This window comes from Leuciscus leuciscus, assembly GCF_965113295.1.
Source record: "Leuciscus leuciscus genome assembly, chromosome: 2".
Taxonomy (NCBI): Eukaryota; Metazoa; Chordata; class Actinopteri; order Cypriniformes; family Leuciscidae; genus Leuciscus; species Leuciscus leuciscus.
The window spans coordinates 63,687,292-63,703,865 of NC_138726.1; the positions used below are offsets into that span (position 1 = coordinate 63,687,292).

The window sequence follows — 16,574 nt, forward strand, 5'->3', positions numbered from 1 at the left end:
CTAAACTCACCTGAAAGCAGTGAAAACAACAGCGAGAGACGGAGTTTTGCTGACAGTTGCAGTAGTGCGGTGCGGTCCCGCGCCGTTTCCTTGGCAACTCATCTCCGCTCCAGTGTTTGAAGGCGGCTCGAGTGTTCACGCGCACGCACATTAAAACGCGTCACAGTCACACAGCATTTACAAACATAAACATCTAGAATAAGAACCTTACTTGAATAAAAATCTCTTCATAAAATTATGAATTTAAAACTCATTTTGAAGTTATATGACCCATGCATAGGTGCAATTACCACTACTGCACGTGATAGTGGGACAATTGTGGCTTTTTTAAAATAATTTAAATATTTTTGTTGTTGTTTTTACGAACACTCAAGCCCCATATTTCATTTGAATGCGTGCTAAAAATGCTCATAGGCAGTATTTTTTATATCACCAACATTTTGCTTTTGATATTGCTGCAGCTATTGCAGTTTCACAATTTTTTTTATTCTGTGCTTTCAGATTCTTTTTAACTGTAAAAATAAATTAAAACAAATATACATTTATAAATTAAAGACGTCCTGTAAGCGCTCAGAAACACGTGGACCGACTATCGGCTTGCCACTGGTGTGCCGACGGTGGCCCAGCCGCGGAAAACCGCTGGTGGCGTGCCACCCAAAAAACGCTGGCAGACCGACGGGGTTTTCAGATTGGTCGGGTTGCCGATGGTGTGCCGCCGGAGGTCCGACCGTGTCAAACCGCTGACTTTGTGCCGCCCAAAAAACGCTGGTGGACCGCCAGGTCATTGTTAGCTGGGTCAGGGGTAATCGTTTTCTCTTAATTTATAATTGCAGTTTAAAAATTAAATTCTTTAACTTTATATATTTTATTTTACATTACCTCTGTATAAGCGTCAAGATATACTCCCTTCAATAATGTACGAAGGAAGCTGCAGCCCATTGAGGACACCAGCATGTTGCACAATACTGGTGAGTACTGATGACAACTTAAACATAATATTGTGTTGTGTACAACATAAGTCACAGGCTTATTCATGTGTTTTATCTAATAAAGATTGTGCCATGTCTAGCCAAGTGGAGCGTCCTGGCAGTGAAATGTCCACTCCTGGTAAGTACTTTTCCCCCTGCACAAAACATTGCTCTGCACAAAGTCACACTCCATTCAAGACAAGTAGTTTTTTACTGCTTGTGAATAATCTATTTTAAATATATACAGTGCTGGTCAGAGTTATTTAAGCCGCTTAATTAAGAGTGAGAACCTACTCATCTTGAATGGACAAAAAAAGCGAATGTTTTAGTTTCATCTTTCCATAGAACGTTTGTAAAAGTAACTGACACTACTGGACCTTCAAACGGGCAGCGTTCTATGGTCAGAGTCTGGTCGTCCCTCTGCCAGTTTGAAGCTCCAGTAGTGTCAGTTACTTTTACAAACGTTCTATGGAAAGATGAAACTAAAACATTCGCTTTTTTTGTCCATTCAAGATGAGTAGGTTCTTCTCACTCTTAATTAAGCGTAGTAATGACTCCAGTATTTCATTATTAATTTAGTATAGGCAACATGACCGTACTTACTGGCTGACTGTGTTTCAGACTCTAAGTCAAACTTTGAATGTCTTGTGGAAGCCTTCTCTGACCCGGAGAAATGTGCAGCCAGATTTCAGCGCAAGGAAATTTCCAGTGAGTATTCACTTTATCTGTTGCCCCAACCTTTATTTCTTTTTTCAGTGGAAAATAAATTTAGTTTTGAGGAATAACATTTCAGTATTTTTCTACAGAGATTGGACTTTAATGGCAACCAACAATCCCAATGTTCAAAGAAGGTTCAAATGTCTGTAATGCCAGCAGACTAGCACAAGACAAACAATTGTTTAAAAAATACATAAATGTGTATATATAATTTTAGAAAATGACAGATGGTTTTGCTAGATAAGAACCTGATTTCTCGACTGGGATTGTGTAGAGACTCTGAAGCTGCATTGAGACGGACATTTGAACCGTCTTGGAACATTGAGATCTTTGGTTGCCATTAAAGTATATGCCATTAAAAATATGGAAATGTTTTCCTTAAACTTAATTTATTTTCCACTGAGGAAAGACAGACATGGATATCTTGTCACTCAGTGTGAGTAAATTATCAGGAAATTTTCATTTTGAGGTGAACTAATCCTTTAAGGCTGATTTATACTTTTGCGTCAGACCGAAGCCCGAGCCTCTACGCTATAGGCTACACTGTTTCATTTATACTTCTGCATTGTTGTCCCTGTTGATGCACAATTACACATGCAGAAAGAAGCCTGTGAAACCCGAGGGAGGCGTTCTAGACCAATCACAGCGCTTCCGTCCACGTAAAATTGACGCATTGTTACATTTTGGGAGAGGTGCACGTCAGGGTGTGCTAAAGGGTACGCTATGTACACAGCCTACTCTGTAGCTACAGCGGGAGGTCGACGCATAACTATAAATTGGTCTTTACTTACTGCTTGAGAATCAAGTTTGGTAACAGTTTATTTTATTGGCTTAATGACATGTTTCAGACAGTCTTGCTTAGAAGAGCAGAGTGTGGCAATTCTTACCTTTTTGTTTGATTTCAATAATTGTACATTTTTGAACATTCTTTGTTTTTTTCGCCCTTAAGATGCTAGCGCACCTCTGAGCAAAGACCTGTTGACACCCAGTAAGTATTCATCTCATCGGTCACTTTTGTATTTTGTCAGGCCTTGTGAAATGTAAGAATATTCTGTTTTTCATGATTTCATCATAAAGCAAGAGGTCATGGGAGTGATGGCTATTATTTGTTTAATAATTGTAAATAATCCTGTAATTTACAGGAAGCAGTATGCCATCTTCTCAACTCTGAGACAAATTGTGGGCGCTACGAACTGAAGCAAGGTAAAAAAAAAAAAAAAAAAAGAATCTTACATTCTTTTATTTTTTTTACTTTCATAAAAACTTACAAACATTTTAAAGGTAAGATTCAAAGAATATGCTTTCATTCTCTTGTATAAGAAAATAGATCCGTTATAGATACCGATCTTAATCATACATTTTGTTTCCATAGAGTAACCTCGCCTCATAACGAGGGCGTAACCTCAGATTTACTCAGAGCTATGTCTGCAAGTCCAGATTTTCATGACGACATTGTAAGTAACTTTTACTATTTTCTCCTTGTTTCATTTTACTGTGACTTGCGTTGTTTTTATTCATATCACTCTCATTTAATTGTTTTCCAGCTGCCTGTAAGACGTACTACGAGACAGTACGCAGGAGCTTCAGGTACAAACAACCAGATCTGGCATTGCAGGCCGAAGCTGTGAAGAGTCGAGCGAGAAGAAAGAGGGTAAGATTTTTAGTCAATGTGACTATTTTTCACGTGCATTAATAGATGTTTTGTGTCCATACACAGTGCATCACAGTACTGACCCATATGGAAAAGGTTTGCTAAAAACTCCCGTGATTCTTATATGTTCCAACAGAATATTGTAAGGGACATATATGCTGCAAAAACCACATATATAAATTGTATAATATTAGTATATTTTTAATCATATTATGTCATATATGTCCTACACACAAATAAAGCATAGAGATTCCATATAGATTTTCATGATGTAAAAACATAGGAAAATAATGCTAATTTAATATGAATGTCCAGCATGGACGTGTATAAAACACAGTGCAGTTTACCAATCAGTATAAGGCTTTACTTCACTCATGCTTGTTCTTATCTTGTCCTAGGTTGAGCCCTATGCCTGTAGTCAATCATGGTTACTGTATATACTGTATAATCAGCCTTAGATGAAACACAACATTTAAACTACACACACAAGCACACATTTATTAGAGTGTGTTCTACAAGATACAGTTGCATATTTCACATATAAATAGTTTTCATTTTAAATCCTGCTTCACCTGTTTTCATTTTCATTTGTGACAATTTCTCTAAACTTTATCACAGTACTACTATGGTACAGTATACAACATGCAGTTCTATTCTTAACCTACAAACATAAAACTTTCCTAAATGTCGAAGTGATTCTTATGGGTAAAATAAAAAATAAATTCTAAAAAGTCTAAAAAAAAATAATTCAGTGGCTTAGTAAATATCACAGAAATAATTAACTTAATTCACTTAATAAAATCTCTGAATATCTTTTACTTGATAGTTTGAGTTGAACATACCGAAATAATTGACTAAAACTCCAACAATGAATTTTGTCTGAAATTTACAGTTAATAAAAAGAAGTTTTTCACTAAAATAATTTAGTATTTGACTAACCAATTATTTATTTAAAATACACTGAGCTAATATATTTGTGAAATTTCCATCACCATATTTGAGAATGGATAATTAAACTGATCTGTTTCAAGAACCACAAATATTACTTAAATAAAATCAATATTATTAATATTTAACACGCATAAGAAATTGATTAAGTTTACTCAATTAAAACAATGCACCCCTCCCCCACCCTCTGACGTGACCATAGACATGTATAGAAAGGCTAGATAGCTTACCGGCGCTGAGAGCCAATGGGACCCGACGACGTCACACGGCGGCCATCTTAGGACAGGACCGCTCGTCCAGTTATAACATTAAAGTCTATTGTGCATGTAGTGCTGAAATAACTATATTTTGCTCAATTTTCAACCGATTTTCAAACGGCTTGGTGTGTCATAAACGTCAGGGATGCGGCTATTTAACTGCATACTTGTGAAAAATTATAGCCACAAACGGCATCAGCACAAATCATAGCCACGTTAATAAGGTTTGTAATAAACCAAACCGTTTGTAAATCCGTCAAGAATTCAGCAAGTTACGAGCATTTTAGTTGGCGTATGTCACTCACCTTCCGTCCACAGCAGCCAAGCGGGAAGGAAGTCGACCGGAAGTTGAAGCCGGCCGCGTGCCACCATCTTGTAGCAGAACTTCACCTGCTGTTAGCATCCCATTGACTCCCATTCATTTTGGCGTCACTTTGACAGCGAATAACTTTACATCTGAGGCGTTTGAAGACTCCATTTGTCCATTATTTATTTCTAAAGAAACACGACAATGTATAAAATGCTCCATTACCTTGTAGCTTACGTTATGGCCCAGTAAAAACAGTTTTTGTAAAAGTAGGCTAACGATTGCGTCATAACCACACGACTCTCTGTCGCACAGTAGAGAGATTACCGTCAGAGAATGTCTAATATGGCGAGAAGTTTCACTCTCACTACACTTCCGGCTTTTGAACTGGTTGCAGTTCCACTCTGATTCCATATGAGGGCGCTCACAGGACGAGTGCAGAATGAATGGAGGTCAATGGCGTTATACCCCTCAAAATCCACTTTTCTCAGGATATCATTTTTTGTCTAGTAATTTAAATGTTGTATTCGAAAGGAGATGCAAAGAAATTACACATTGCTGGGTGTTAGATTTTTTAGAGTCACTTATTTGCTTTAAAAAAGTCTTTCAAAATGTCAGTGACGTCAGAATGCTGACGTCATTAGCAGAATGCTAGCGTGTTATGGGCAACAACAACTCAACCTGTAAGAAATCAAAACGACATAAGTACTCGTTCATTCAACTTTCGACCTAAAACCCATGTTGAACTTGCAAAATCTACAATCACATCTGAGATTTCTCAACGGCAATCGGGTGAAAGAGACAAATTTAGCCGTCTAGCCCCATTGACTCCCATTCATTTTGCACTCATGGCAAGCGCCCCCCAGTGGAACTCTGGTGGTACTACAACCAAAATTCGGTACAATAGGGCTTAATAGGGAGTGGACAGGCTCTCCGTAGACGGGCTCTGTTACCGTATTGACGGGAGGAGAAGCTCACGGGCAATCTGGGAGACGTGGAGGCAAAATGACAAAATAATTAATCAGAATACCTGGCAAAAGTTTCTCCTGCTCGTAGCTCATGGACACCTCCTACTCACACTCTCCGTCTCTGCAAGATTTGGAAGGGAATGATTCAGATTTCTCATGCCACAGCCACTAGAAGACAGACGGGTTGCCCACGTCACATCTACGTCGTCAAGCTCGGTTTGAGTCTGCGCGTCAGGAACGGAAGTCCTAAAAAATCGCTGAAAATGGGCTTCACTTGCCTCAATTGAGTTCCAATGAGATGACTCTGTCCATTTCTTATACTGTCTATGACAGCAGCAGGGAGCAGCAGCGCAGTCTCCTGACCTAAGATGGCCGCCAAGTGACGACACAGCTGACTCCGCCTTGAGCCATCTAGCCTTTCTATACATGTCTATGGACGTGACGACGACAGCTCAACGGTTGAGTAAGCGCGCGCTGTATGAACTCTCTCCAGTCCAGCACAGTTCTCCTCTTCTCTTCTCAGCGTCGCAGAATTGGTGCATTTCCTCTGTGAAATTCAGGTGTGTGTATGTTTTATTTTATCTGTATAATCATTAATGTGCTTCAAATCATTTTATTTAATGCGAAAGAACATACAGAGACACAATGTTACTCACGAGTTAAACGAGTGTCGACTCGCGTCTGCCTTTTCGCGTGATTGTAACGCCTTGCATAAAAAAACACACGACTATATTCCTAAAGATAATGAATATAACTAATTTGGATGATAAACTGTCCTCAGAACTGTGCACTGTGTGTTTATTGGCAGGTGATTGAGTCATTCGCGTCGCAGCATCTCTCGGCCGTGAGTGACGCAGGACGGCGGTGTAAAGTTAGAGGATACCCCGCAGAGGCGAGCCCATCTCCGGCATAGGAACCAGCGCTGATCCGGTGGATACTGGATAACAGACCGGTTGATTACACTTGAATGTTTAGGCCTAAATGTTTAATTTTTACTTAGAAAATGTTTCTTACATGAGTTTAAATGTAGGCAATATTGTATATGTGTTAAAAATAGTATAAAATATGCTGTATTTCTGTAGGCTACTCATTGACAATAAAGGCCTATGTCATGTAGTTATACGGAATATTTTTACAAAGGTTTAGAGGAAATAAAAAAAGTTAATATTACTGGCATATAAACAGTTAATATTACTCATAAATATTTGTTTTTAAATGTTTCCCCCCCAATTATTTCTATTCAATTTTATTTGTTAATGTACCAAATGCAGTTACTCAGATCTATTTAATTTGTTTCACTTACATTTACTCAGTTAATACAGTGTATGTAATTGATTTCACTGCTTACAAATCTAATCAATTCTAAGTGTAACAATGTTTAACCAAAAAATTGAGTAAATCATATTAAAAGTTTAGAGTGCATCACCACCAGAGGTCATGTCACATATACAAAAACATATTGTCACAGGTCGGGATGGGCCAAGCCGGACTGCGCCCACCCCTGAACCAGGTCCACCCTGAGGAGCGTGTCAGAGACGAGACGGAAACAGAATTCAAGGGAATAACAGTTCTTTTTATTAAAGTTAAAAGTAATTTGAATAACCTAAGCTAAAATCTTCCTTTCCTCTTCTTCCCCGGAATCGAGGTAATGCAGCAGTCTCCGGGACCCACTCCCACGTCGATACAAGGTTCGCAATGGCCTGAGATGGATCGATGGATTTCCACAGGTGTGTATGCGGTCGGGGCTGTTCCTCTTCCCACACTGATGCAGGGTCCGCAGGGACCTATAACGGACAGGTGAGTTTCCACAGGTGAGTAGACAGTCGAGCTGTTCCTCTTCCCACACTGATGCAGGGTTCACAGGGACCGACGACAGACAGGTGAGTTTCCGCAGGTGAGTAGACAGTCGGGGCCCTTCCTCTTCCCACACTGATGCAGGGTTCACCAGGACCGACGACAGACAGGTGAGTTTCCACAGGTGAGTAGACAGTCGGGACCCTTCCTCTTCCCACACTGATGCAAGGTTCACAGGGACCGACGACAGACAGGTGAGTTTCTACAGGTGGGTATACAGTCAGGGCTAATCCTCTTCCCACACTGATGCAAAGTTCACAGAGGCCTACGACGGACAGGTAAGTTTCCACAGGTGAGTAGACAGTTTGAACTCTAGGGCTGCAGCAGACTCGAGTCAACAGGCTGACCGGAGCTTCTCTAGGACAGACAGTTAGAACAGACAGAGTCAGCTTCAACAGCAGTATATAGGCCTCACGTGTGTTGCCGGGGACAGGTGACTCCACACCATACAAATGGGCCGGGGACTATAGCAGACTCAAAGGTGCAGGCCGAGCGGAGCTTCTCGTGTGTTGCAGGGGACAGATAACTTCACACCATGCAGATGGACCTGGGGCTATAGCAGATTCAAGTCGCAGGCCGAGTGGGGCTTCTCTAGAACAGACAGAATCAACTTCAACAGCAATATACAATTCTCACGTGTGATGCAGGGGACAGATGACTTCACACCATGCAGAATGGACTTGGGGTTGTAACAGGCTCAAGTCGCGGGCTGAGCGGAACTCCTCTAAAACAGAATCAACTTCAACAGCAATATACAGTTCTCACACGTGTTGCAGGGGACAGATGACTTCACACCATGCAGAGGGGCTTGGAGTTGTAGCAGACTCAAAGTCACAGGCTGAGCAGAACTGCTCCCAGACAGACAGAATCAACTTCAACAGCAGTATACAGTTCTCACGTGTGTTGCAGGGGACAGATGACTTCACACCATGCAGATAGACTTGGGATCGTAGCAGGCTCAAGTCGCGGGCTAAGCGGAACTCCTCTAAGACAAACAGAATCAACTTCAACAGCAATATACAATTCTCACGTGTGTTGCAGGGGACAGATAACTTCACGCCATGCAGAGAGGCTTGGGGTTGTAACAACTCAGAGTCGCAGGCTGAGCAGAACTTCTCCAAGACAGACAGGATCAACTTCAACAGCAGTATACAGCTCTCACGTGTGTTGCAGGGGACAGATGACTTCACACCATGCAGAATGGGCTTGGGGTTGTAACAGGCTCAAGTCGCGGGCTGAGCGGAACTCCTCTAAGACAAACAGAATCAACTTCAACAGCAATATACAGTTCTCACGTGTGTTGCAGGGGACAGATGACTTCACACCATGCAGATAGACTTGGGATCGTAGCAGGCTCAAGTCGCGGGCTGAGCGGAACTCCTCTAAGACAAACAGAATCAACTTCAACAGCAATATACAATTCTCACGTGTGTTGCAGGGGACAGATAACTTCACACCATACAGGTGGGCTTAGGGCTGCAGCAGACTCAAAGTCAACAGGCTGAGCGGAGCTCCTGCTAAGACAAACAGAATCAAGATTGCAGATAGAGTGTGCAGTCTCACGTGTGTTGCAAGGGGGGGCAAACCTTCTCACCATACAGGTGGGTTGACAGGCAAGTAGCGAACTTAAGTCAACAGGCTGGACAGAGCTTCTTCTAAGACAGTCAGAATCACTACTTCAAAACAGAGAGGTTAGTTTGACTCACAGATGCTGTTCCTTCTAGTCCTCAACAGATGGGGCCGATCGACATTATTAAGCTCCAGTTACGGACAGTAGACCAGCATGGCACGTGGGGAGTGCACGGCAAAAGAGAATAAATCTTCCACACACACACGGCAATTTCACTCCAAACATGCAACGTGAGGGGGGGAAACGTCAATTTAAGCACTGCAATCCACTTCAATAAGTGCAGATAAGGCCAGCACTCACCCAGGGGTCTCCGTGCCACAAGCAACGAGCTCCAATGTTGGGAAAAAGATGTTTCAGGGTTTTCCTCCACAGACATAGACGGATTCACAACACCGTTCCAACACGGGGGAAGAGGGCAAGAGATCGAACATGAATCAGTATAATTCACTCAGTGACATTTAAATAGCACAATCAAAGCACTCCAATCCACCTCAAATTCAGCGTTGAAACATGCAGGTACGAGATACAATGGTCAATTACTTATCTCTCTCCCTTCCAGGCAAACGGTGTGTTTTCACAACTCTTCCACACTCCTCGAGTCCCCTCCAGCAACACTTCCCTTTGCACCCCACAATTCTTCTCTGCAACACTCAAATAGAACGACTTCTCACGGGAGAGAACCACACAACAGTCTCTCTTCGCTGGCTTTTTATATCCTTCCCAATGCCCACATAGCTTCGTCATGGCTCTAGATTAATTCCCCACACCTGATGTCGATTTCCTCATCCCGGTTGGCAAGGCAACAGATACACATTTACACGGGGGGTGGTGTTTCCTTGTTATTGTACCGGAGGGGACACAATTGCGGCAAACTTTAGTTCCACCCTCATTTGTCACACCGTGACAATATTCCAGCCAATTTTCAACATTTTAATCACTGTTCTAGAAACATATTTGACTCAACTTTGTTCATTTGCAATAATATGTTATGATTTGTTCACAAACAACAGGCCCAGACAGTTCACAAATAATGTAAATACACGGTCTTACAATGTCATTGCTTTATAACTGCTCTTTCAAATCCTGTAGGAAAATTAACAGTCTTCATAAAGGTTTGTCATCATATATTCACCCTCATGTTGTTTCAAACCTGTATAAATTTCTTTCTTCTGCTGAACAGAAAGGAAGATATTTAGAAGAATGTCAGTAACCAGACAGTTTCTGGTCTCATTGACTTCCATATTAGGAAAAAAATATACTATGGAAGTCAATGAGACCAGAAACTGTCTGGTTAATGACATTCGTCTAAATATCTTCCTTTCTGTTCAGCAGAAGAAAGAAATTCATACAGGATTGAAACAACATGAGGGTGAGTATATGATGACAGAATTCTCATTTTAAAGTGGAGTATCCCTTTAAAAATTTGCCAACTGCATATAAGTGAATCAGATGTTGGTCATCAAAACATGAAATCTGTATGAAACACATAAACAAATGACACAAAATGTGTATAAATTCTATATGACTTTAATTTGAATAGCATATGATTCAATATAAGAACTTTAAATGATTTATATATGAATTTTATATATTTCTACTAATACCATACACATTTGCATACTTTTTTCATGTAAAACTCATATAAGTCTTTTAACAGTATTCATATATAACGCAAAAATCCCCTATAAGTTATATGTGTGCTATTTAGTATGAAATGGGCCATAATCGGTCTGATTTTGTATATGACATCAGTGTTTCCCCTATACATTTTTCCAGCAGCGGTGCTGTTACGTGCCGGAGGTTGTTACCAAGCCGCTCGCGGGGGGTCCGGGGGCATGCACCCCTGTAAGATTTTTTTTTTTTTATTACCCCTTAAACCATGATTTCTGGCAAGTTTTGTGGATAGAAATGGACATTTTGAGACATACAAATTTGACATACCATCAACAGAAGGCATGATTATTGCAGCACGTACCTTGAACTGGTCACAAACAGGATTAGGACAGGATTATTGTTATTTGTTTTTCTTTTGTGTTAATTTTCAGCTGTAAGGTAGAAATTGATAGTGGAAAAATGAAACTCTTTCCACCTTACCTGCACTACTGATCTTTTTTTCTGTAACACACTTTAGCACTTAGATACATCATCATGTAACCAGTACTTTCATTTATTTTATCCTGTAGACATTTTGAACATTAAAATCCAAATGAAACTTTTCATTAGTTTAAAAGGTGACTAGCTTGCATAGCCTATTTTACTTCACTAACCTCCAGGGACGTGCAAAGAGTTCATCAGGGGCAGGGGCTCAAATGTAAGAAACGGTAATGTAATAAAAATGCTGTGATTAATCGCAATTAATCGCATTTCCCCCAAACTTGTAATCATCCATATTTAAATGTAGAATCACTAATTAAATTAAACACACAAAAAAGGGGGAAAAAAGAAAAATGTCCACACAAATTGGACAGAAAATAGCCCTATATTAAAATATAAAACACCAATATATTATTCTTCATTCAGTCCTATGCAACTGACTAATTATCAAAATAAAGTATAGTCATACAAAGCTATTATTACCAGAGCATGTGATCAGAGCAGGTAATTTTACCATTGTTGGCCAGCATGGCTATAGGGACGTCCCGCGTGACGTCACGCCATTTGGAGCAGCCATCTTGACCGAATAGAAAAATGCTAAACCGCTGGTGATAATACAGCTCGTCGCGAAATATTCATCTATTGACCAACCTTTGCGGTGATGATTGAAAAATCCTTCCCCGCTGGCGTCCAAATCAAAGTGTTGCTGACCCATCCGGACTCGTGATACCGATAGCCTGCTAAGCTTTTAACTGTTATTTGCTTTTAATGAAGCTCCGGTATAGCGTGATGGGAAGTGAGTAAGGTAGCTGTAAATGTCACCGAACTCAATGTCAGGAAGTTTTTCTACACATTTAATGCCTGTAAAAAGAACTCGTGGTGCTTCATATGGATCTATGATTCCTAATTATTTGATCTTCCTCTTGTATATTTCTTTTTATGATGACCTGACGTGAAGAGTTAGCTGACGGCCGCTGCGCTAATAATAGATAGTGGCCAGTGACCGCGACGCTGAAGTGTGTGAGAACAAATGAATAACATCAGTGCGAACCACGAACATTTATTTATTTGGATTAAATATTTAAATATTACATTTTAATCATTCTGTGTCATTTTTCAATGTCAGTCTTTTCACTATTTACATGTTTATGCCCAAAATGCTATAATATTCAAAGTAGTTGACTGTCGTTCTCCTCTACCCTGTGTACATTATTGATTAAAAAGCCTAACCTTAGCCTATTTAAAATCGTTACAGGCACCTCGCGAGCATTCATTCATTCAACTATTTTAAAAGACTGGAATGAACACCAGCACACACAAGCAATCTTTTTTATAGTCAATTTAATTTAAAAAATGTAGCAACAGGTATGAAATGTCAGAAAGAGAAAAAAAACTTAATGGGAAGACGAGCATAGGACTGCTGCAGCTTAGTGGATAAATATATTTAGCCTATTTATTATTAAGATTGCACAGTTGGAAAGAAAATATATTTATAGTAACATTTCAGCAGGCTCAAGATAATTAATAGTATACAGTGACCATTATTCATTATTTTAATCAATTCGCAGCCATAAAACGTGATAATCCGCATTCTCATGTATGTGCGCTTGTGCAATAGTATTCCGTCAAAATGGCTGACACGCAGCTAGGGGTCTGGTGACTGGGAGATCCCTATACCAGCTCAGCAAACAGAAGTCTACTACTGAAAAATGTCACGTTATTTGAGCGGATTTTGCTTTTCCAGTGCGTGATCGGTAGCCAACATGATTGGAGCGTTTGGGCCGTTAAGGAGCGGAAAGACGGAGCGGAACATTGAGCAGAGAGCGCAGTGCGCCGACACACACACACATGAACCATGAAGAGAGGCGCGCCTGAGAAAACGAGCGCGCCGCGTCGCTTCTATATGAGCGCGCTTACCGCGCGCCCACATTTGAAATATTTGCATGTGAACGTGAATTTGAAGTGAACGGCCCCTTATGGCAACGTGACATTAGCCTAATCAAAAATATTTCCATTTGCTCTTTCCTTGTCAACAAGTGGATTCAGAGCCATCACATTAGCAGCGCCGCCGGTCGCCATGTTTCAGTATTTTTAGGTGTGTAAGTGAATGTCGTGATATTACTGATCATGTGAAGATTTTGCAGCGGCGCTGAAAATCCAGCGGCGGCGCTGCGCCGTTGCCTAATACATTGTAGGGGAAACACTGGACATTTATTGGCCTTATATGAAACACAGAAGGTAATTCTGGCTGATTTAAGTAAGGAAGATATATGGTTGCCATATATGAACCATGCAGGTTTTTTTCATATGGGGATTGTCTGTATTGGTTGTTTTTACAGCTGCTAGAAGCGAGACGGTGTGCTAGGTGAGGATGACGTGGGCATTTGGAAGTGCGCCACCATAGATCTGATGTCCGATGAAGTTCAACCACCAGCCAGGAGCTCACAGAGCTCTGTGCTACGCTGCAGTCGAGATTAGAGGCGACTCCTAAATACAGGGCAACGCACCACAGACGTTTTCAAAGTGGATCGAATTCAGAGAGAACGCCGCTAGTCACCTACAGCTCCGAAGATGAAAACAGACACTGAGCTTCCAATTTGTTGTGTGTGCAGATGATCTATGCTTTGTACATAGGTGTATATTGTTTTGTGTTTGTGCTAATAAAGCTCTTTCTTTGAATAAACAGCATGTCCCTGGCAAATTTTCCTTTCCTTTATAAATTCATGTCCTTGATGGTAATAATAGTGTAGTCCATAGGTTAACAATGACATGAATATACCACAGAATAGCATATTATGGATATAAAAAAATAATTTATATATCATAATTTATATAAATATTATAATTTTTTGAATTTATGAATATAAAAAATAATTTATATATTATTATTTATATGAATATTATAATTTTTTGAATTTATAATGAGCGAGGGTGACCAATAGTAACAGATCTGCCAACCAATCACGAGTGATTTTTCTTGTTAAAACCACGTGGGTTCAACCAATAGTGAGTGAGGAAATTCAAGCCTTTCTCTGGCGGGAGCTGCTACTCATATGGTAATTAGAGCCATTCACACCTCCGGCGCGAGTGCTCTGCATACGTCATGGTTAGTTTCCGACGATATTCGGCACAGACGAACGCGACGTTCACAGGCTGTAAATTGTCGTTAACTGCCGAAAATTAGGGAGATTTGCGGCCGTTTACGGGGTTGACACATTGACGTCTGCTGGATGCTAATCCTATACCCTAGTGCGTCTACACATTGACGTCTGCTGGATGCTAATCCTATACCCTATCGCGTCTACACATCGACGTCGGCTGGGTTCTAATCCTATACCCTAGCTTCTACAGTCGACGTCGGCTGGGTTCTAATCCTATACCCTAGCGTGTCTACAGTCGACGTCTGCTGGATGCTAATCCCATACTCTAGCGCGTCTACACATCGACGGTGGCTGAGTCTAATCCTATACCCTAGCGCGTCTACAGTCAACGTCTGCTGGATGCTAATCCTATACCCTGGCGCGTCTACAGTCGACGTCGGCTGGGTTCTAATCCTATACCCTAGCGCGTCTACAGTAGACGTCTGCTGGATGCTAATCCTATACTCTAGCGTGTCTACACATCGACGGTGGCTGAGTCTAGTCCTATACCCTAGTGCGTCTACACATTGACGTCTGCTGGATTCTAATCCTATACTCTAGCGCGTCTAAACATCAACGTCGGCTGAGTTCTAATCCTATACTCTAGTGTGTCTACACATTAACGGCGGCTGAGTCTAATCCTATACTCTAGCACGTCTACAGTCGACGTCTGCTGGATGCTAATCCTATACCCTAGCGCGTCTACAGTCGACGTCGGCTGAGTCTAATCCTATACTCTAGTGCATCTACAGTCGACGTCGGCTGAGTCTAATCCTATACCCTAGTGCATCTACAGTCGACGTCGGCTGAGTCTAATCCTATACTCTAGTGTGTCTACACATTAACGGCGGCTGAGTCTAATCCTATACTCTAGCACGTCTACAGTCGACGTCTGCTGGATGCTAATCCTATACCCTAGCGCGTCTACAGTCGACGTCGGCTGAGTCTAATCCTATACTCTAGTGCATCTACAGTCGACGTCGGCTGAGTCTAATCCTATACCCTAGCGCGTCTACACATCGAAGGCGGCTGAGTCTAATCCTATACCTTAGCGCGTCTACAGTTGACGGCGGTGTTTAACATCCTTGTTAGAGAGTCCCACGCCGGAGACCCGGGTTCGAGGCCCGCACAGAACGGGGCGAGTAGGACCTGAGGGGTTACAACAGTAGCTTGGTGGAGTAAACTCATTAAGACTGATATAGCCAGGTTTCAGAAAGGCAGTGTACAAACTATTATCTTTGATCATTACATTTACAATAACCGCCTTTGGTGTGAGAGATCTAATGTTTAGGAGCCCAAGCTTTAGAAATTGTTTTTATTCACTTATTTAGTTTTTTTCTTGTTTAATCACGATCAGATTTTTTTCTATCCTGTTGCAAATGTATTACTTGACTTCACTATTTGGGGAAAAGACGCAGTTTCCACTTCTATCATTTTTTTTGGTTAAACCATAGTTAATTTTCATAAGGGTTAATGTGGTTATCGAGACCGTTAAGAAAACGAATTCAGATACAGGAAAACACATGAGACTAGAATATGAACACCACATGATAAATTCCATATTCTGGCTGCATGCTTGCCAACACGTCAGTTGAGGTTTTGCATTGTCCCAGTGGAACATATTCTGACATATGCAAATGTAATACTGAGTTGTAAAAAAAAAAATATATATATATTTGTGATTTCAGGTCAAGTGGAAAGCAGAATGATCATGGCAAACAAGGTATGGGAAGAAGTAATTTAAAATATTGTAATGGCCGAGTCTTCTGATTCCATATGATTGCACTAAAAGTGGCAGAAAATTTAATTTGTTTTATACTATATTTTCCCATGTGAATATTAATTTGATCCTTGTGAGGCCACTGGAGCTGCACAAGGTTTGGTTTTGCTTCAGTAAGACCACGATTGTGTTAGATTCCACCCATCTATTATTATTATTTTTTTGTATTGTAACTAGGCTCTGTCATTTAGAAACATGGGTTTTCCTATCACTTATAATGACATATATCTCTACCTTTCATTCCAGCCAGAGGATCTGAC

At 40.8% G+C, this 16,574-nt stretch overlaps 2 long non-coding RNA genes across 2 annotated transcripts; both read left to right on the forward strand.

Annotated features, from left to right (window-relative positions):
- Positions 1–473: 473 nt before the first annotated feature.
- Positions 474–14,077, forward strand: LOC309493146. The gene is made up of 8 exons (XR_014203818.1): positions 474–968; positions 1,054–1,107; positions 1,590–1,676; positions 2,635–2,673; positions 2,828–2,888; positions 3,058–3,139; positions 3,230–3,336; positions 13,734–14,077. It is a non-coding gene; the product is annotated as an uncharacterized lncRNA (long non-coding RNA).
- Positions 6,285–6,936, forward strand: LOC309482222. Its single transcript, XR_014200263.1, has 2 exons — positions 6,285–6,376; positions 6,625–6,936. It is a non-coding gene; the product is annotated as an uncharacterized lncRNA (long non-coding RNA).
- Positions 14,078–16,574: the final 2,497 nt, after the last annotated feature.